This window comes from Leiobunum rupestre, chromosome 2 (assembly GCF_980474605.1).
Source record: "Leiobunum rupestre chromosome 2, qqLeiRupe1.1.hap1, whole genome shotgun sequence".
Lineage (NCBI taxonomy): Eukaryota > Metazoa > Arthropoda > Arachnida > Opiliones > Sclerosomatidae > Leiobunum > Leiobunum rupestre.
In genome coordinates, this window is record NC_143385.1 from 50,608,404 (window position 1) to 50,627,725 (window position 19,322).

Below are 19,322 nucleotides of genomic sequence, written 5' to 3' on the forward strand. Positions count from 1 at the left end.
TAAAATGATTATTGTATCAAACCATGTTACACTATATTTTATTTGTATGAATTACAAGTAATAAAGCGAAGATTTTAATTACATTACTTTATCATGAGAAACGCACAAATTACCGTTCTTGTAAGAAGGTGTTAAAAAAAGAAATTTTGTTATTAACTCAACATGTAATTGTTAAAGGAATCGTCTGCAATTTTCTTTTTTTTCCTTCGCTTAACTGCTGACCATGACCATGACCATGACCAAAATTATCATTTAATCGTTCGAAATTTTTTGATGCCATTTCAATAAAACCCCGCCGTAGCTGGCGGCGTTATAGTCATTCGTGAAATTTAAACGTCGAAACATTGAAACTTTAAAGGTTTTCACACAGGTGTTTTGCGATGTGGGTGTTTATTTTTAGATTCAAAGCGAACTCTACCACAAGGTAGAGTATTCAAAAATAGCTTAAAGGCTCATAATATTGCTCCTCCCCACGGTAATCTTTAGTAAAAGGCGAAAGATTAAAGCGATTGAGGAGAAGCTAGAGCATAATATATCGTGGCTACTATAAGTAAAATGATTATTGTATCAAACCATGTTACACTATATTTTATTTGTATGAATTACAAGTAATAAAGCGAAGATTTTAATTACATTACTTTATCATGAGAAACGCACAAATTACCGTTCTTGTAAGAAGGTGTTAAAAAAAGAAATTTTGTTATTAACTCAACATGTAATTGTTAAAGGAATCGTCTGCAATTTTCTTTTTTTTCCTTCGCTTAACTGCTGACCATGACCATGACCATGACCAAAATTATCATTTAATCGTTCGAAATTTTTTGATGCCATTTCAATAAAACCCCGCCGTAGCTGGCGGCGTTATAGTCATTCGTGAAATTTAAACGTCGAAACATTGAAACTTTAAAGGTTTTCACACAGGTGTTTTGCGATGTGGGTGTTTATTTTTAGATTCAAAGCGAACTCTACCACAAGGTAGAGTATTCAAAAATAGCTTAAAGGCTCATAATATTGCTCCTCCCCACGGTAATCTTTAGTAAAAGGCGAAAGATTAAAGCGATTGAGGAGAAGCTAGAGCATAATATATCGTGGCTACTATAAGTAAAATGATTATTGTATCAAACCATGTTACACTATATTTTATTTGTATGAATTACAAGTAATAAAGCGAAGATTTTAATTACATTACTTTATCATGAGAAACGCACAAATTACCGTTCTTGTAAGAAGGTGTTAAAAAAAGAAATTTTGTTATTAACTCAACATGTAATTGTTAAAGGAATCGTCTGCAATTTTCTTTTTTTTCCTTCGCTTAACTGCTGACCATGACCATGACCATGACCAAAATTATCATTTAATCGTTCGAAATTTTTTGATGCCATTTCAATAAAACCCCGCCGTAGCTGGCGGCGTTATAGTCATTCGTGAAATTTAAACGTCGAAACATTGAAACTTTAAAGGTTTTCACACAGGTGTTTTGCGATGTGGGTGTTTATTTTTAGATTCAAAGCGAACTCTACCACAAGGTAGAGTATTCAAAAATAGCTTAAAGGCTCATAATATTGCTCCTCCCCACGGTAATCTTTAGTAAAAGGCGAAAGATTAAAGCGATTGAGGAGAAGCTAGAGCATAATATATCGTGGCTACTATAAGTAAAATGATTATTGTATCAAACCATGTTACACTATATTTTATTTGTATGAATTACAAGTAATAAAGCGAAGATTTTAATTACATTACTTTATCATGAGAAACGCACAAATTACCGTTCTTGTAAGAAGGTGTTAAAAAAAGAAATTTTGTTATTAACTCAACATGTAATTGTTAAAGGAATCGTCTGCAATTTTCTTTTTTTTCCTTCGCTTAACTGCTGACCATGACCATGACCATGACCAAAATTATCATTTAATCGTTCGAAATTTTTTGATGCCATTTCAATAAAACCCCGCCGTAGCTGGCGGCGTTATAGTCATTCGTGAAATTTAAACGTCGAAACATTGAAACTTTAAAGGTTTTCACACAGGTGTTTTGCGATGTGGGTGTTTATTTTTAGATTCAAAGCGAACTCTACCACAAGGTAGAGTATTCAAAAATAGCTTAAAGGCTCATAATATTGCTCCTCCCCACGGTAATCTTTAGTAAAAGGCGAAAGATTAAAGCGATTGAGGAGAAGCTAGAGCATAATATATCGTGGCTACTATAAGTAAAATGATTATTGTATCAAACCATGTTACACTATATTTTATTTGTATGAATTACAAGTAATAAAGCGAAGATTTTAATTACATTACTTTATCATGAGAAACGCACAAATTACCGTTCTTGTAAGAAGGTGTTAAAAAAAGAAATTTTGTTATTAACTCAACATGTAATTGTTAAAGGAATCGTCTGCAATTTTCTTTTTTTTCCTTCGCTTAACTGCTGACCATGACCATGACCATGACCAAAATTATCATTTAATCGTTCGAAATTTTTTGATGCCATTTCAATAAAACCCCGCCGTAGCTGGCGGCGTTATAGTCATTCGTGAAATTTAAACGTCGAAACATTGAAACTTTAAAGGTTTTCACACAGGTGTTTTGCGATGTGGGTGTTTATTTTTAGATTCAAAGCGAACTCTACCACAAGGTAGAGTATTCAAAAATAGCTTAAAGGCTCATAATATTGCTCCTCCCCACGGTAATCTTTAGTAAAAGGCGAAAGATTAAAGCGATTGAGGAGAAGCTAGAGCATAATATATCGTGGCTACTATAAGTAAAATGATTATTGTATCAAACCATGTTACACTATATTTTATTTGTATGAATTACAAGTAATAAAGCGAAGATTTTAATTACATTACTTTATCATGAGAAACGCACAAATTACCGTTCTTGTAAGAAGGTGTTAAAAAAAGAAATTTTGTTATTAACTCAACATGTAATTGTTAAAGGAATCGTCTGAAATTTTCTTTTTTTTCCTTCGCTTAACTGCTGACCATGACCATGACCATGACCAAAATTATCATTTAATCGTTCGAAATTTTTTGATGCCATTTCAATAAAACCCCGCCGTAGCTGGCGGCGTTATAGTCATTCGTGAAATTTAAACGTCGAAACATTGAAACTTTAAAGGTTTTCACACAGGTGTTTTGCGATGTGGGTGTTTATTTTTAGATTCAAAGCGAACTCTACCACAAGGTAGAGTATTCAAAAATAGCTTAAAGGCTCATAATATTGCTCCTCCCCACGGTAATCTTTAGTAAAAGGCGAAAGATTAAAGCGATTGAGGAGAAGCTAGAGCATAATATATCGTGGCTACTATAAGTAAAATGATTATTGTATCAAACCATGTTACACTATATTTTATTTGTATGAATTACAAGTAATAAAGCGAAGATTTTAATTACATTACTTTATCATGAGAAACGCACAAATTACCGTTCTTGTAAGAAGGTGTTAAAAAAAGAAATTTTGTTATTAACTCAACATGTAATTGTTAAAGGAATCGTCTGCAATTTTCTTTTTTTTCCTTCGCTTAACTGCTGACCATGACCATGACCATGACCAAAATTATCATTTAATCGTTCGAAATTTTTTGATGCCATTTCAATAAAACCCCGCCGTAGCTGGCGGCGTTATAGTCATTCGTGAAATTTAAACGTCGAAACATTGAAACTTTAAAGGTTTTCACACAGGTGTTTTGCGATGTGGGTGTTTATTTTTAGATTCAAAGCGAACTCTACCACAAGGTAGAGTATTCAAAAATAGCTTAAAGGCTCATAATATTGCTCCTCCCCACGGTAATCTTTAGTAAAAGGCGAAAGATTAAAGCGATTGAGGAGAAGCTAGAGCATAATATATCGTGGCTACTATAAGTAAAATGATTATTGTATCAAACCATGTTACACTATATTTTATTTGTATGAATTACAAGTAATAAAGCGAAGATTTTAATTACATTACTTTATCATGAGAAACGCACAAATTACCGTTCTTGTAAGAAGGTGTTAAAAAAAGAAATTTTGTTATTAACTCAACATGTAATTGTTAAAGGAATCGTCTGCAATTTTCTTTTTTTTCCTTCGCTTAACTGCTGACCATGACCATGACCATGACCAAAATTATCATTTAATCGTTCGAAATTTTTTGATGCCATTTCAATAAAACCCCGCCGTAGCTGGCGGCGTTATAGTCATTCGTGAAATTTAAACGTCGAAACATTGAAACTTTAAAGGTTTTCACACAGGTGTTTTGCGATGTGGGTGTTTATTTTTAGATTCAAAGCGAACTCTACCACAAGGTAGAGTATTCAAAAATAGCTTAAAGGCTCATAATATTGCTCCTCCCCACGGTAATCTTTAGTAAAAGGCGAAAGATTAAAGCGATTGAGGAGAAGCTAGAGCATAATATATCGTGGCTACTATAAGTAAAATGATTATTGTATCAAACCATGTTACACTATATTTTATTTGTATGAATTACAAGTAATAAAGCGAAGATTTTAATTACATTACTTTATCATGAGAAACGCACAAATTACCGTTCTTGTAAGAAGGTGTTAAAAAAAGAAATTTTGTTATTAACTCAACATGTAATTGTTAAAGGAATCGTCTGAAATTTTCTTTTTTTTCCTTCGCTTAACTGCTGACCATGACCATGACCATGACCAAAATTATCATTTAATCGTTCGAAATTTTTTGATGCCATTTCAATAAAACCCCGCCGTAGCTGGCGGCGTTATAGTCATTCGTGAAATTTAAACGTCGAAACATTGAAACTTTAAAGGTTTTCACACAGGTGTTTTGCGATGTGGGTGTTTATTTTTAGATTCAAAGCGAACTCTACCACAAGGTAGAGTATTCAAAAATAGCTTAAAGGCTCATAATATTGCTCCTCCCCACGGTAATCTTTAGTAAAAGGCGAAAGATTAAAGCGATTGAGGAGAAGCTAGAGCATAATATATCGTGGCTACTATAAGTAAAATGATTATTGTATCAAACCATGTTACACTATATTTTATTTGTATGAATTACGAGTAATAAAGCGAAGATTTTAATTACATTACTTTATCATGAGAAACGCACAAATTACCGTTCTTGTAAGAAGGTGTTAAAAAAAGAAATTTTGTTATTAACTCAACATGTAATTGTTAAAGGAATCGTCTGCAATTTTCTTTTTTTTCCTTCGCTTAACTGCTGACCATGACCATGACCATGACCAAAATTATCATTTAATCGTTCGAAATTTTTTGATGCCATTTCAATAAAACCCCGCCGTAGCTGGCGGCGTTATAGTCATTCGTGAAATTTAAACGTCGAAACATTGAAACTTTAAAGGTTTTCACACAGGTGTTTTGCGATGTGGGTGTTTATTTTTAGATTCAAAGCGAACTCTACCACAAGGTAGAGTATTCAAAAATAGCTTAAAGGCTCATAATATTGCTCCTCCCCACGGTAATCTTTAGTAAAAGGCGAAAGATTAAAGCGATTGAGGAGAAGCTAGAGCATAATATATCGTGGCTACTATAAGTAAAATGATTATTGTATCAAACCATGTTACACTATATTTTATTTGTATGAATTACGAGTAATAAAGCGAAGATTTTAATTACATTACTTTATCATGAGAAACGCACAAATTACCGTTCTTGTAAGAAGGTGTTAAAAAAAGAAATTTTGTTATTAACTCAACATGTAATTGTTAAAGGAATCGTCTGCAATTTTCTTTTTTTTCCTTCGCTTAACTGCTGACCATGACCATGACCATGACCAAAATTATCATTTAATCGTTCGAAATTTTTTGATGCCATTTCAATAAAACCCCGCCGTAGCTGGCGGCGTTATAGTCATTCGTGAAATTTAAACGTCGAAACATTGAAACTTTAAAGGTTTTCACACAGGTGTTTTGCGATGTGGGTGTTTATTTTTAGATTCAAAGCGAACTCTACCACAAGGTAGAGTATTCAAAAATAGCTTAAAGGCTCATAATATTGCTCCTCCCCACGGTAATCTTTAGTAAAAGGCGAAAGATTAAAGCGATTGAGGAGAAGCTAGAGCATAATATATCGTGGCTACTATAAGTAAAATGATTATTGTATCAAACCATGTTACACTATATTTTATTTGTATGAATTACAAGTAATAAAGCGAAGATTTTAATTACATTACTTTATCATGAGAAACGCACAAATTACCGTTCTTGTAAGAAGGTGTTAAAAAAAGAAATTTTGTTATTAACTCAACATGTAATTGTTAAAGGAATCGTCTGCAATTTTCTTTTTTTTCCTTCGCTTAACTGCTGACCATGACCATGACCATGACCAAAATTATCATTTAATCGTTCGAAATTTTTTGATGCCATTTCAATAAAACCCCGCCGTAGCTGGCGGCGTTATAGTCATTCGTGAAATTTAAACGTCGAAACATTGAAACTTTAAAGGTTTTCACACAGGTGTTTTGCGATGTGGGTGTTTATTTTTAGATTCAAAGCGAACTCTACCACAAGGTAGAGTATTCAAAAATAGCTTAAAGGCTCATAATATTGCTCCTCCCCACGGTAATCTTTAGTAAAAGGCGAAAGATTAAAGCGATTGAGGAGAAGCTAGAGCATAATATATCGTGGCTACTATAAGTAAAATGATTATTGTATCAAACCATGTTACACTATATTTTATTTGTATGAATTACAAGTAATAAAGCGAAGATTTTAATTACATTACTTTATCATGAGAAACGCACAAATTACCGTTCTTGTAAGAAGGTGTTAAAAAAAGAAATTTTGTTATTAACTCAACATGTAATTGTTAAAGGAATCGTCTGCAATTTTCTTTTTTTTCCTTCGCTTAACTGCTGACCATGACCATGACCATGACCAAAATTATCATTTAATCGTTCGAAATTTTTTGATGCCATTTCAATAAAACCCCGCCGTAGCTGGCGGCGTTATAGTCATTCGTGAAATTTAAACGTCGAAACATTGAAACTTTAAAGGTTTTCACACAGGTGTTTTGCGATGTGGGTGTTTATTTTTAGATTCAAAGCGAACTCTACCACAAGGTAGAGTATTCAAAAATAGCTTAAAGGCTCATAATATTGCTCCTCCCCACGGTAATCTTTAGTAAAAGGCGAAAGATTAAAGCGATTGAGGAGAAGCTAGAGCATAATATATCGTGGCTACTATAAGTAAAATGATTATTGTATCAAACCATGTTACACTATATTTTATTTGTATGAATTACAAGTAATAAAGCGAAGATTTTAATTACATTACTTTATCATGAGAAACGCACAAATTACCGTTCTTGTAAGAAGGTGTTAAAAAAAGAAATTTTGTTATTAACTCAACATGTAATTGTTAAAGGAATCGTCTGCAATTTTCTTTTTTTTCCTTCGCTTAACTGCTGACCATGACCATGACCATGACCAAAATTATCATTTAATCGTTCGAAATTTTTTGATGCCATTTCAATAAAACCCCGCCGTAGCTGGCGGCGTTATAGTCATTCGTGAAATTTAAACGTCGAAACATTGAAACTTTAAAGGTTTTCACACAGGTGTTTTGCGATGTGGGTGTTTATTTTTAGATTCAAAGCGAACTCTACCACAAGGTAGAGTATTCAAAAATAGCTTAAAGGCTCATAATATTGCTCCTCCCCACGGTAATCTTTAGTAAAAGGCGAAAGATTAAAGCGATTGAGGAGAAGCTAGAGCATAATATATCGTGGCTACTATAAGTAAAATGATTATTGTATCAAACCATGTTACACTATATTTTATTTGTATGAATTACAAGTAATAAAGCGAAGATTTTAATTACATTACTTTATCATGAGAAACGCACAAATTACCGTTCTTGTAAGAAGGTGTTAAAAAAAGAAATTTTGTTATTAACTCAACATGTAATTGTTAAAGGAATCGTCTGAAATTTTCTTTTTTTTCCTTCGCTTAACTGCTGACCATGACCATGACCATGACCAAAATTATCATTTAATCGTTCGAAATTTTTTGATGCCATTTCAATAAAACCCCGCCGTAGCTGGCGGCGTTATAGTCATTCGTGAAATTTAAACGTCGAAACATTGAAACTTTAAAGGTTTTCACACAGGTGTTTTGCGATGTGGGTGTTTATTTTTAGATCAAAGCGAACTCTACCACAAGGTAGAGTATTCAAAAATAGCTTAAAGGCTCATAATATTGCTCCTCCCCACGGTAATCTTTAGTAAAAGGCGAAAGATTAAAGCGATTGAGGAGAAGCTAGAGCATAATATATCGTGGCTACTATAAGTAAAATGATTATTGTATCAAACCATGTTACACTATATTTTATTTGTATGAATTACAAGTAATAAAGCGAAGATTTTAATTACATTACTTTATCATGAGAAACGCACAAATTACCGTTCTTGTAAGAAGGTGTTAAAAAAAGAAATTTTGTTATTAACTCAACATGTAATTGTTAAAGGAATCGTCTGCAATTTTCTTTTTTTTCCTTCGCTTAACTGCTGACCATGACCATGACCATGACCAAAATTATCATTTAATCGTTCGAAATTTTTTGATGCCATTTCAATAAAACCCCGCCGTAGCTGGCGGCGTTATAGTCATTCGTGAAATTTAAACGTCGAAACATTGAAACTTTAAAGGTTTTCACACAGGTGTTTTGCGATGTGGGTGTTTATTTTTAGATTCAAAGCGAACTCTACCACAAGGTAGAGTATTCAAAAATAGCTTAAAGGCTCATAATATTGCTCCTCCCCACGGTAATCTTTAGTAAAAGGCGAAAGATTAAAGCGATTGAGGAGAAGCTAGAGCATAATATATCGTGGCTACTATAAGTAAAATGATTATTGTATCAAACCATGTTACACTATATTTTATTTGTATGAATTACAAGTAATAAAGCGAAGATTTTAATTACATTACTTTATCATGAGAAACGCACAAATTACCGTTCTTGTAAGAAGGTGTTAAAAAAAGAAATTTTGTTATTAACTCAACATGTAATTGTTAAAGGAATCGTCTGCAATTTTCTTTTTTTTCCTTCGCTTAACTGCTGACCATGACCATGACCATGACCAAAATTATCATTTAATCGTTCGAAATTTTTTGATGCCATTTCAATAAAACCCCGCCGTAGCTGGCGGCGTTATAGTCATTCGTGAAATTTAAACGTCGAAACATTGAAACTTTAAAGGTTTTCACACAGGTGTTTTGCGATGTGGGTGTTTATTTTTAGATTCAAAGCGAACTCTACCACAAGGTAGAGTATTCAAAAATAGCTTAAAGGCTCATAATATTGCTCCTCCCCACGGTAATCTTTAGTAAAAGGCTTTTATTGTTTATTAATTAAATTATTTTTACAAAACAAAATAAATTTTGGTTGTAAAAAAAAGCCTAATCAAATTATCTACAATAAATTTTACAGCGTTTCTTTTTCATTTTTTCAGCCAGCTTCAATTAAAAATAAAAAACGAAAATTTAAATATAAACATTATAGTACACATAATCTAAAAATTAAAAATAATATTAGTACACTGATATCATTTAAAATCAATAAAATCTCACGCAACAATAATATTCAATTAAAAACCTATCTAAAATCAAGGTTGCACCACTTTTGACGACAGTTCAATTGAATTGTTACTTCTTCCGTGGGTTTCCCCCCGCAGAAGAAGTGCTTGGGCGCTTCGGCGCTGTTCTAACCCTTCCTGGAGCAAAGGTGGGCGTGATCGTTGAATTGTTTTTCCTTTGTTGGGCTTTCCACACTGAAACCGCCGTGATGGGAACTTTTTTTTCTGTAGGAACGGGATCCGGTGAAATTTTAACAGTGTCGCTATATGAACGGTCTGGTGATACTGGCTCATCTGTGCAATGAATGGGAGGCGGGAGTTGTGGAGTTCCGGTAACACTTGGAGACGTTGGAGACGACGGGGAAGACTGAGAGGAAACTGGTGAACTATCGTATTTAACTTCTTCTATTTCGTTGCTGACCATAGACTTTTCTTCGGCTTTTTTGTCTTTAGCAGAGGTAACTTCGGGAGATTCCTCTACTGGAGTGCCATCTGCGGTCGATTTTAAAGTCTGGGAACTCTCATACGCTTCCAAAGCCACTTCGGCTGCTTTCTGGACCCAACGACGGTCTTCCGTGGTACATGCTCGAGCAAGATGATCACTAGATCCGCATCTGTAACACTGACGCTTGACGCCTCGGTACTGGATATTTACCCTGAAACTCCCGGCAAGTATGACGTTCGGGACAGGCGCTCTCATCTTCATTTTAACAATTCTATTTCCATTCGTGAGTTGCGGGAAGTCCTTGTCCACTTCGTAGTCCCACGAGAGGACATCGCCATAAGGTCGCAGTCCTCCGCTGACGACGGCTTGGTCAAGTTCATAAGGGGCACCGATAACGGTGATCACCATCTCATCTGAATCAACTGGGGAGACTTGGAAGGAACCTTGTCCGATCGTGATGGAACCGGAACTAAAAATTTTTTCATATTCTTCTTTCGATGAGCAGGTTACGTGGAACACGCCTCTACCTTTCGGCTGACAACACCTGATTGACGCAGGTCCAAATTGGTCGAAGAAAGCCCTTGCGACATCCAGAAACTTCAGATTATCTCCTCCGACATCAATTTTCAGCGACAGAGGGCGCTTAAGACGGCCCGAAGGCGCCATGACCACGTACAAAACCCGGACTACGTTTAAAATAAAAAACTACCAGTAAAAAAAATTTAGTAAAAGGCGAAAGATTAAAGCGATTGAGGAGAAGCTAGAGCATAATATATCGTGGCTACTATAAGTAAAATGATTATTGTATCAAACCATGTTACACTATATTTTATTTGTATGAATTACAAGTAATAAAGCGAAGATTTTAATTACATTACTTTATCATGAGAAACGCACAAATTACCGTTCTTGTAAGAAGGTGTTAAAAAAAGAAATTTTGTTATTAACTCAACATGTAATTGTTAAAGGAATCGTCTGAAATTTTCTTTTTTTTCCTTCGCTTAACTGCTGACCATGACCATGACCATGACCAAAATTATCATTTAATCGTTCGAAATTTTTTGATGCCATTTCAATAAAACCCCGCCGTAGCTGGCGGCGTTATAGTCATTCGTGAAATTTAAACGTCGAAACATTGAAACTTTAAAGGTTTTCACACAGGTGTTTTGCGATGTGGGTGTTTATTTTTAGATTCAAAGCGAACTCTACCACAAGGTAGAGTATTCAAAAATAGCTTAAAGGCTCATAATATTGCTCCTCCCCACGGTAATCTTTAGTAAAAGGCGAAAGATTAAAGCGATTGAGGAGAAGCTAGAGCATAATATATCGTGGCTACTATAAGTAAAATGATTATTGTATCAAACCATGTTACACTATATTTTATTTGTATGAATTACAAGTAATAAAGCGAAGATTTTAATTACATTACTTTATCATGAGAAACGCACAAATTACCGTTCTTGTAAGAAGGTGTTAAAAAAAGAAATTTTGTTATTAACTCAACATGTAATTGTTAAAGGAATCGTCTGCAATTTTCTTTTTTTTCCTTCGCTTAACTGCTGACCATGACCATGACCATGACCAAAATTATCATTTAATCGTTCGAAATTTTTTGATGCCATTTCAATAAAACCCCGCCGTAGCTGGCGGCGTTATAGTCATTCGTGAAATTTAAACGTCGAAACATTGAAACTTTAAAGGTTTTCACACAGGTGTTTTGCGATGTGGGTGTTTATTTTTAGATTCAAAGCGAACTCTACCACAAGGTAGAGTATTCAAAAATAGCTTAAAGGCTCATAATATTGCTCCTCCCCACGGTAATCTTTAGTAAAAGGCGAAAGATTAAAGCGATTGAGGAGAAGCTAGAGCATAATATATCGTGGCTACTATAAGTAAAATGATTATTGTATCAAACCATGTTACACTATATTTTATTTGTATGAATTACAAGTAATAAAGCGAAGATTTTAATTACATTACTTTATCATGAGAAACGCACAAATTACCGTTCTTGTAAGAAGGTGTTAAAAAAAGAAATTTTGTTATTAACTCAACATGTAATTGTTAAAGGAATCGTCTGCAATTTTCTTTTTTTTCCTTCGCTTAACTGCTGACCATGACCATGACCATGACCAAAATTATCATTTAATCGTTCGAAATTTTTTGATGCCATTTCAATAAAACCCCGCCGTAGCTGGCGGCGTTATAGTCATTCGTGAAATTTAAACGTCGAAACATTGAAACTTTAAAGGTTTTCACACAGGTGTTTTGCGATGTGGGTGTTTATTTTTAGATTCAAAGCGAACTCTACCACAAGGTAGAGTATTCAAAAATAGCTTAAAGGCTCATAATATTGCTCCTCCCCACGGTAATCTTTAGTAAAAGGCGAAAGATTAAAGCGATTGAGGAGAAGCTAGAGCATAATATATCGTGGCTACTATAAGTAAAATGATTATTGTATCAAACCATGTTACACTATATTTTATTTGTATGAATTACAAGTAATAAAGCGAAGATTTTAATTACATTACTTTATCATGAGAAACGCACAAATTACCGTTCTTGTAAGAAGGTGTTAAAAAAAGAAATTTTGTTATTAACTCAACATGTAATTGTTAAAGGAATCGTCTGCAATTTTCTTTTTTTTCCTTCGCTTAACTGCTGACCATGACCATGACCATGACCAAAATTATCATTTAATCGTTCGAAATTTTTTGATGCCATTTCAATAAAACCCCGCCGTAGCTGGCGGCGTTATAGTCATTCGTGAAATTTAAACGTCGAAACATTGAAACTTTAAAGGTTTTCACACAGGTGTTTTGCGATGTGGGTGTTTATTTTTAGATTCAAAGCGAACTCTACCACAAGGTAGAGTATTCAAAAATAGCTTAAAGGCTCATAATATTGCTCCTCCCCACGGTAATCTTTAGTAAAAGGCGAAAGATTAAAGCGATTGAGGAGAAGCTAGAGCATAATATATCGTGGCTACTATAAGTAAAATGATTATTGTATCAAACCATGTTACACTATATTTTATTTGTATGAATTACAAGTAATAAAGCGAAGATTTTAATTACATTACTTTATCATGAGAAACGCACAAATTACCGTTCTTGTAAGAAGGTGTTAAAAAAAGAAATTTTGTTATTAACTCAACATGTAATTGTTAAAGGAATCGTCTGCAATTTTCTTTTTTTTCCTTCGCTTAACTGCTGACCATGACCATGACCATGACCAAAATTATCATTTAATCGTTCGAAATTTTTTGATGCCATTTCAATAAAACCCCGCCGTAGCTGGCGGCGTTATAGTCATTCGTGAAATTTAAACGTCGAAACATTGAAACTTTAAAGGTTTTCACACAGGTGTTTTGCGATGTGGGTGTTTATTTTTAGATTCAAAGCGAACTCTACCACAAGGTAGAGTATTCAAAAATAGCTTAAAGGCTCATAATATTGCTCCTCCCCACGGTAATCTTTAGTAAAAGGCGAAAGATTAAAGCGATTGAGAAGAAGCTAGAGCATAATATATCGTGGCTACTATAAGTAAAATGATTATTGTATCAAACCATGTTACACTATATTTTATTTGTATGAATTACAAGTAATAAAGCGAAGATTTTAATTACATTACTTTATCATGAGAAACGCACAAATTACCGTTCTTGTAAGAAGGTGTTAAAAAAAGAAATTTTGTTATTAACTCAACATGTAATTGTTAAAGGAATCGTCTGCAATTTTCTTTTTTTTCCTTCGCTTAACTGCTGACCATGACCATGACCATGACCAAAATTATCATTTAATCGTTCGAAATTTTTTGATGCCATTTCAATAAAACCCCGCCGTAGCTGGCGGCGTTATAGTCATTCGTGAAATTTAAACGTCGAAACATTGAAACTTTAAAGGTTTTCACACAGGTGTTTTGCGATGTGGGTGTTTATTTTTAGATTCAAAGCGAACTCTACCACAAGGTAGAGTATTCAAAAATAGCTTAAAGGCTCATAATATTGCTCCTCCCCACGGTAATCTTTAGTAAAAGGCGAAAGATTAAAGCGATTGAGGAGAAGCTAGAGCATAATATATCGTGGCTACTATAAGTAAAATGATTATTGTATCAAACCATGTTACACTATATTTTATTTGTATGAATTACAAGTAATAAAGCGAAGATTTTAATTACATTACTTTATCATGAGAAACGCACAAATTACCGTTCTTGTAAGAAGGTGTTAAAAAAAGAAATTTTGTTATTAACTCAACATGTAATTGTTAAAGGAATCGTCTGCAATTTTCTTTTTTTTCCTTCGCTTAACTGCTGACCATGACCATGACCATGACCAAAATTATCATTTAATCGTTCGAAATTTTTTGATGCCATTTCAATAAAACCCCGCCGTAGCTGGCGGCGTTATAGTCATTCGTGAAATTTAAACGTCGAAACATTGAAACTTTAAAGGTTTTCACACAGGTGTTTTGCGATGTGGGTGTTTATTTTTAGATTCAAAGCGAACTCTACCACAAGGTAGAGTATTCAAAAATAGCTTAAAGGCTCATAATATTGCTCCTCCCCACGGTAATCTTTAGTAAAAGGCGAAAGATTAAAGCGATTGAGGAGAAGCTAGAGCATAATATATCGTGGCTACTATAAGTAAAATGATTATTGTATCAAACCATGTTACACTATATTTTATTTGTATGAATTACAAGTAATAAAGCGAAGATTTTAATTACATTACTTTATCATGAGAAACGCACAAATTACCGTTCTTGTAAGAAGGTGTTAAAAAAAGAAATTTTGTTATTAACTCAACATGTAATTGTTAAAGGAATCGTCTGCAATTTTCTTTTTTTTCCTTCGCTTAACTGCTGACCATGACCATGACCATGACCAAAATTATCATTTAATCGTTCGAAATTTTTTGATGCCATTTCAATAAAACCCCGCCGTAGCTGGCGGCGTTATAGTCATTCGTGAAATTTAAACGTCGAAACATTGAAACTTTAAAGGTTTTCACACAGGTGTTTTGCGATGTGGGTGTTTATTTTTAGATTCAAAGCGAACTCTACCACAAGGTAGAGTATTCAAAAATAGCTTAAAGGCTCATAATATTGCTCCTCCCCACGGTAATCTTTAGTAAAAGGCGAAAGATTAAAGCGATTGAGGAGAAGCTAGAGCATAATATATCGTGGCTACTATAAGTAAAATGATTATTGTATCAAACCATGTTACACTATATTTTATTTGTATGAATTACAAGTAATAAAGCGAAGATTTTAATTACATTACTTTATCATGAGAAACGCACAAATTACCGTTCTTGTAAGAAGGTGTTAAAAAAAGAAATTTTGTTATTAACTCAACATGTAATTGTTAAAGGAATCGTCTGCAATTTTCTTTTTTTTCCTTCGCTTAACTGCTGACCATGACCATGACCATGACCAAAATTATCATTTAATCGTTCGAAATTTTTTGATGCCATTTCAATAAAACCCCGCCGTAGCTGGCGGCGTTATAGTCATTCGTGAAATTTAAACGTCGAAACATTGAAACTTTAAAGGTTTTCACACAGGTGTTTTGCGATGTGGGTGTTTATTTTTAGATTCAAAGCGAACTCTACCACAAGGTAGAGTATTCAAAAATAGCTTAAAGGCTCATAATATTGCTCCTCCCCACGGTAATCTTTAGTAAAAGGCGAAAGATTAAAGCGATTGAGGAGAAGCTAGAGCATAATATATCGTGGCTACTATAAGTAAAATGATTATTGTATCAAACCATGTTACACTATATTTTATTTGTATGAATTACAAGTAATAAAGCGAAGATTTTAATTACATTACTTTATCATGAGAAACGCACAAATTACCGTTCTTGTAAGAAGGTGTTAAAAAAAGAAATTTTGTTATTAACTCAACATGTAATTGTTAAAGGAATCGTCTGCAATTTTCTTTTTTTTCCTTCGCTTAACTGCTGACCATGACCATGACCATGACCAAAATTATCATTTAATCGTTCGAAATTTTTTGATGCCATTTCAATAAAACCCCGCCGTAGCTGGCGGCGTTATAGTCATTCGTGAAATTTAAACGTCGAAACATTGAAACTTTAAAGGTTTTCACACAGGTGTTTTGCGATGTGGGTGTTTATTTTTAGATTCAAAGCGAACTCTACCACAAGGTAGAGTATTCAAAAATAGCTTAAAGGCTCATAATATTGCTCCTCCCCACGGTAATCTTTAGTAAAAGGCGAAAGATTAAAGCGATTGAGGAGAAGCTAGAGCATAATATATCGTGGCTACTATAAGTAAAATGATTATTGTATCAAACCATGTTACACTATATTTTATTTGTATGAATTACAAGTAATAAAGCGAAGATTTTAATTACATTACTTTATCATGAGAAACGCACAAATTACCGTTCTTGTAAGAAGGTGTTAAAAAAAGAAATTTTGTTATTAACTCAACATGTAATTGTTAAAGGAATCGTCTGCAATTTTCTTTTTTTTCCTTCGCTTAACTGCTGACCATGACCATGACCATGACCAAAATTATCATTTAATCGTTCGAAATTTTTTGATGCCATTTCAATAAAACCCCGCCGTAGCTGGCGGCGTTATAGTCATTCGTGAAATTTAAACGTCGAAACATTGAAACTTTAAAGGTTTTCACACAGGTGTTTTGCGATGTGGGTGTTTATTTTTAGATTCAAAGCGAACTCTACCACAAGGTAGAGTATTCAAAAATAGCTTAAAGGCTCATAATATTGCTCCTCCCCACGGTAATCTTTAGTAAAAGGCGAAAGATTAAAGCGATTGAGGAGAAGCTAGAGCATAATATATCGTGGCTACTATAAGTAAAATGATTATTGTATCAAACCATGTTACACTATATTTTATTTGTATGAATTACAAGTAATAAAGCGAAGATTTTAATTACATTACTTTATCATGAGAAACGCACAAATTACCGTTCTTGTAAGAAGGTGTTAAAAAAAGAAATTTTGTTATTAACTCAACATGTAATTGTTAAAGGAATCGTCTGCAATTTTCTTTTTTTTCCTTCGCTTAACTGCTGACCATGACCATGACCATGACCAAAATTATCATTTAATCGTTCGAAATTTTTTGATGCCATTTCAATAAAACCCCGCCGTAGCTGGCGGCGTTATAGTCATTCGTGAAATTTAAACGTCGAAACATTGAAACTTTAAAGGTTTTCACACAGGTGTTTTGCGATGTGGGTGTTTATTTTTAGATTCAAAGCGAACTCTACCACAAGGTAGAGTATTCAAAAATAGCTTAAAGGCTCATAATATTGCTCCTCCCCACGGTAATCTTTAGTAAAAGGCGAAAGATTAAAGCGATTGAGGAGAAGCTAGAGCATAATATATCGTGGCTACTATAAGTAAAATGATTATTGTATCAAACCATGTTACACTATATTTTATTTGTATGAATTACAAGTAATAAAGCGAAGATTTTAATTACATTACTTTATCATGAGAAACGCACAAATTACCGTTCTTGTAAGAAGGTGTTAAAAAAAGAAATTTTGTTATTAACTCAACATGTAATTGTTAAAGGAATCGTCTGCAATTTTCTTTTTTTTCCTTCGCTTAACTGCTGACCATGACCATGACCATGACCAAAATTATCATTTAATCGTTCGAAATTTTTTGATGCCATTTCAATAAAACCCCGCCGTAGCTGGCGGCGTTATAGTCATTCGTGAAATTTAAACGTCGAAACATTGAAACTTTAAAGGTTTTCACACAGGTGTTTTGCGATGTGGGTGTTTATTTTTAGATTCAAAGCGAACTCTACCACAAGGTAGAGTATTCAAAAATAGCTTAAAGGCTCATAATATTGCTCCTCCCCACGGTAATCTTTAGTAAAAGGCGAAAGATTAAAGCGATTGAGGAGAAGCTAGAGCATAATATATCGTGGCTACTATAAGTAAAATGATTATTGTATCAAACCATGTTACACTATATTTTATTTGTATGAATTACAAGTAATAAAGCGAAGATTTTAATTACATTACTTTATCATGAGAAACGCACAAATTACCGTTCTTGTAAGAAGGTGTTAAAAAAAGAAATTTTGTTATTAACTCAACATGTAATTGTTAAAGGAATCGTCTGCAATTTTCTTTTTTTTCCTTCGCTTAACTGCTGACCATGACCATGACCATGACCAAAATTATCATTTAATCGTTCGAAATTTTTTGATGCCATTTCAATAAAACCCCGCCGTAGCTGGCGGCGTTATAGTCATTCGTGAAATTTAAACGTCGAAACATTGAAACTTTAAAGGTTTTCACACAGGTGTTTTGCGATGTGGGTGTTTATTTTTAGATTCAAAGCGAACTCTACCACAAGGTAGAGTATTCAAAAATAGCTTAAAGGCTCATAATATTGCTCCTCCCCACGGTAATCTTTAGTAAAAGGCGAAAGATTAAAGCGATTGAGGAGAAGCTAGAGCATAATATATCGTGGCTACTATAAGTAAAATGATTATTGTATCAAACCATGTTACACTATATTTTATTTGTATGAATTACAAGTAATAAAGCGAAGATTTTAATTACATTACTTTATCATGAGAAACGCACAAATTACCGTTCTTGTAAGAAGGTGTTAAAAAAAGAAATTTTGTTATTAACTCAACATGTAATTGTTAAAGGAATCGTCTGCAATTTTCTTTTTTTTCCTTCGCTTAACTGCTGACCATGACCATGACCATGACCAAAATTATCATTTAATCGTTCGAAATTTTTTGATGCCATTTCAATAAAACCCCGCCGTAGCTGGCGGCGTTATAGTCATTCGTGAAATTTAAACGTCGAAACATTGAAACTTTAAAGGTTTTCACACAGGTGTTTTGCGATGTGGGTGTTTATTTTTAGATTCAAAGCGAACTCTACCACAAGGTAGAGTATTCAAAAATAGCTTAAAGGCTCATAATATTGCTCCTCCCCACGGTAATCTTTAGTAAAAGGCGAAAGATTAAAGCGATTGAGGAGAAGCTAGAGCATAATATATCGTGGCTACTATAAGTAAAATGATTATTGTATCAAACCATGTTACACTATATTTTATTTGTATGAATTACGAGTAATAAAGCGAAGATTTTAATTACATTACTTTATCATGAGAAACGCACAAATTACCGTTCTTGTAAGAAGGTGTTAAAAAAAGAAATTTTGTTATTAACTCAACATGTAATTGTTAAAGGAATCGTCTGCAATTTTCTTTTTTTTCCTTCGCTTAACTGCTGACCATGACCATGACCATGACCAAAATTATCATTTAATCGTTCGAAATTTTTT

At 33.6% G+C, this 19,322-nt stretch overlaps 31 non-coding genes across 31 annotated transcripts; all 31 read right to left on the bottom strand.

Moving 5' to 3' along the window:
- Positions 1-410: 410 nt before the first annotated feature.
- On the bottom strand, positions 411-529 carry LOC149958147 (U5 spliceosomal RNA). Its single transcript, XR_016479168.1, has one exon. It is a non-coding gene; the product is annotated as a U5 spliceosomal RNA (small nuclear RNA).
- Positions 530-961: 432 nt separating this feature from the next.
- On the bottom strand, positions 962-1,080 carry LOC149958148 (U5 spliceosomal RNA). The gene has a single exon (XR_016479169.1). It is a non-coding gene; the product is annotated as a U5 spliceosomal RNA (small nuclear RNA).
- Positions 1,081-1,512: 432 nt separating this feature from the next.
- LOC149958149 (U5 spliceosomal RNA) lies at positions 1,513-1,631 on the bottom strand. Its single transcript, XR_016479170.1, has one exon. It is a non-coding gene; the product is annotated as a U5 spliceosomal RNA (small nuclear RNA).
- Positions 1,632-2,063: 432 nt separating this feature from the next.
- Positions 2,064-2,182, bottom strand: LOC149958150 (U5 spliceosomal RNA). The gene has a single exon (XR_016479171.1). It is a non-coding gene; the product is annotated as a U5 spliceosomal RNA (small nuclear RNA).
- Positions 2,183-2,614: 432 nt separating this feature from the next.
- Positions 2,615-2,733, bottom strand: LOC149958151 (U5 spliceosomal RNA). The gene has a single exon (XR_016479172.1). It is a non-coding gene; the product is annotated as a U5 spliceosomal RNA (small nuclear RNA).
- Positions 2,734-3,165: 432 nt separating this feature from the next.
- Positions 3,166-3,284, bottom strand: LOC149958152 (U5 spliceosomal RNA). The gene has a single exon (XR_016479173.1). It is a non-coding gene; the product is annotated as a U5 spliceosomal RNA (small nuclear RNA).
- Positions 3,285-3,716: 432 nt separating this feature from the next.
- Positions 3,717-3,835, bottom strand: LOC149958153 (U5 spliceosomal RNA). Its single transcript, XR_016479174.1, has one exon. It is a non-coding gene; the product is annotated as a U5 spliceosomal RNA (small nuclear RNA).
- A 432-nt stretch (positions 3,836-4,267) lies between these two features.
- Positions 4,268-4,386, bottom strand: LOC149958154 (U5 spliceosomal RNA). The gene has a single exon (XR_016479175.1). It is a non-coding gene; the product is annotated as a U5 spliceosomal RNA (small nuclear RNA).
- A 432-nt stretch (positions 4,387-4,818) lies between these two features.
- On the bottom strand, positions 4,819-4,937 carry LOC149958155 (U5 spliceosomal RNA). Its single transcript, XR_016479176.1, has one exon. It is a non-coding gene; the product is annotated as a U5 spliceosomal RNA (small nuclear RNA).
- A 432-nt stretch (positions 4,938-5,369) lies between these two features.
- LOC149958156 (U5 spliceosomal RNA) lies at positions 5,370-5,488 on the bottom strand. The gene has a single exon (XR_016479177.1). It is a non-coding gene; the product is annotated as a U5 spliceosomal RNA (small nuclear RNA).
- A 432-nt stretch (positions 5,489-5,920) lies between these two features.
- Positions 5,921-6,039, bottom strand: LOC149958157 (U5 spliceosomal RNA). Its single transcript, XR_016479179.1, has one exon. It is a non-coding gene; the product is annotated as a U5 spliceosomal RNA (small nuclear RNA).
- Positions 6,040-6,471: 432 nt separating this feature from the next.
- On the bottom strand, positions 6,472-6,590 carry LOC149958158 (U5 spliceosomal RNA). Its single transcript, XR_016479180.1, has one exon. It is a non-coding gene; the product is annotated as a U5 spliceosomal RNA (small nuclear RNA).
- A 432-nt stretch (positions 6,591-7,022) lies between these two features.
- Positions 7,023-7,141, bottom strand: LOC149958159 (U5 spliceosomal RNA). Its single transcript, XR_016479181.1, has one exon. It is a non-coding gene; the product is annotated as a U5 spliceosomal RNA (small nuclear RNA).
- Positions 7,142-7,573: 432 nt separating this feature from the next.
- Positions 7,574-7,692, bottom strand: LOC149958160 (U5 spliceosomal RNA). Its single transcript, XR_016479182.1, has one exon. It is a non-coding gene; the product is annotated as a U5 spliceosomal RNA (small nuclear RNA).
- A 431-nt stretch (positions 7,693-8,123) lies between these two features.
- LOC149958161 (U5 spliceosomal RNA) lies at positions 8,124-8,242 on the bottom strand. The gene has a single exon (XR_016479183.1). It is a non-coding gene; the product is annotated as a U5 spliceosomal RNA (small nuclear RNA).
- A 432-nt stretch (positions 8,243-8,674) lies between these two features.
- On the bottom strand, positions 8,675-8,793 carry LOC149958162 (U5 spliceosomal RNA). The gene has a single exon (XR_016479184.1). It is a non-coding gene; the product is annotated as a U5 spliceosomal RNA (small nuclear RNA).
- Positions 8,794-11,195: 2,402 nt separating this feature from the next.
- On the bottom strand, positions 11,196-11,314 carry LOC149958163 (U5 spliceosomal RNA). Its single transcript, XR_016479185.1, has one exon. It is a non-coding gene; the product is annotated as a U5 spliceosomal RNA (small nuclear RNA).
- Positions 11,315-11,746: 432 nt separating this feature from the next.
- LOC149958164 (U5 spliceosomal RNA) lies at positions 11,747-11,865 on the bottom strand. Its single transcript, XR_016479186.1, has one exon. It is a non-coding gene; the product is annotated as a U5 spliceosomal RNA (small nuclear RNA).
- Positions 11,866-12,297: 432 nt separating this feature from the next.
- LOC149958165 (U5 spliceosomal RNA) lies at positions 12,298-12,416 on the bottom strand. Its single transcript, XR_016479187.1, has one exon. It is a non-coding gene; the product is annotated as a U5 spliceosomal RNA (small nuclear RNA).
- Positions 12,417-12,848: 432 nt separating this feature from the next.
- On the bottom strand, positions 12,849-12,967 carry LOC149958166 (U5 spliceosomal RNA). Its single transcript, XR_016479188.1, has one exon. It is a non-coding gene; the product is annotated as a U5 spliceosomal RNA (small nuclear RNA).
- A 432-nt stretch (positions 12,968-13,399) lies between these two features.
- Positions 13,400-13,518, bottom strand: LOC149958167 (U5 spliceosomal RNA). The gene has a single exon (XR_016479337.1). It is a non-coding gene; the product is annotated as a U5 spliceosomal RNA (small nuclear RNA).
- Positions 13,519-13,950: 432 nt separating this feature from the next.
- LOC149958168 (U5 spliceosomal RNA) lies at positions 13,951-14,069 on the bottom strand. The gene has a single exon (XR_016479190.1). It is a non-coding gene; the product is annotated as a U5 spliceosomal RNA (small nuclear RNA).
- A 432-nt stretch (positions 14,070-14,501) lies between these two features.
- LOC149958169 (U5 spliceosomal RNA) lies at positions 14,502-14,620 on the bottom strand. Its single transcript, XR_016479191.1, has one exon. It is a non-coding gene; the product is annotated as a U5 spliceosomal RNA (small nuclear RNA).
- A 432-nt stretch (positions 14,621-15,052) lies between these two features.
- On the bottom strand, positions 15,053-15,171 carry LOC149958170 (U5 spliceosomal RNA). The gene has a single exon (XR_016479192.1). It is a non-coding gene; the product is annotated as a U5 spliceosomal RNA (small nuclear RNA).
- Positions 15,172-15,603: 432 nt separating this feature from the next.
- LOC149958171 (U5 spliceosomal RNA) lies at positions 15,604-15,722 on the bottom strand. Its single transcript, XR_016479193.1, has one exon. It is a non-coding gene; the product is annotated as a U5 spliceosomal RNA (small nuclear RNA).
- A 432-nt stretch (positions 15,723-16,154) lies between these two features.
- Positions 16,155-16,273, bottom strand: LOC149958172 (U5 spliceosomal RNA). The gene has a single exon (XR_016479194.1). It is a non-coding gene; the product is annotated as a U5 spliceosomal RNA (small nuclear RNA).
- Positions 16,274-16,705: 432 nt separating this feature from the next.
- On the bottom strand, positions 16,706-16,824 carry LOC149958173 (U5 spliceosomal RNA). Its single transcript, XR_016479195.1, has one exon. It is a non-coding gene; the product is annotated as a U5 spliceosomal RNA (small nuclear RNA).
- A 432-nt stretch (positions 16,825-17,256) lies between these two features.
- Positions 17,257-17,375, bottom strand: LOC149958174 (U5 spliceosomal RNA). The gene has a single exon (XR_016479196.1). It is a non-coding gene; the product is annotated as a U5 spliceosomal RNA (small nuclear RNA).
- A 432-nt stretch (positions 17,376-17,807) lies between these two features.
- On the bottom strand, positions 17,808-17,926 carry LOC149958175 (U5 spliceosomal RNA). The gene has a single exon (XR_016479197.1). It is a non-coding gene; the product is annotated as a U5 spliceosomal RNA (small nuclear RNA).
- A 432-nt stretch (positions 17,927-18,358) lies between these two features.
- Positions 18,359-18,477, bottom strand: LOC149958176 (U5 spliceosomal RNA). Its single transcript, XR_016479198.1, has one exon. It is a non-coding gene; the product is annotated as a U5 spliceosomal RNA (small nuclear RNA).
- A 432-nt stretch (positions 18,478-18,909) lies between these two features.
- LOC149958177 (U5 spliceosomal RNA) lies at positions 18,910-19,028 on the bottom strand. The gene has a single exon (XR_016479199.1). It is a non-coding gene; the product is annotated as a U5 spliceosomal RNA (small nuclear RNA).
- Positions 19,029-19,322: the final 294 nt, after the last annotated feature.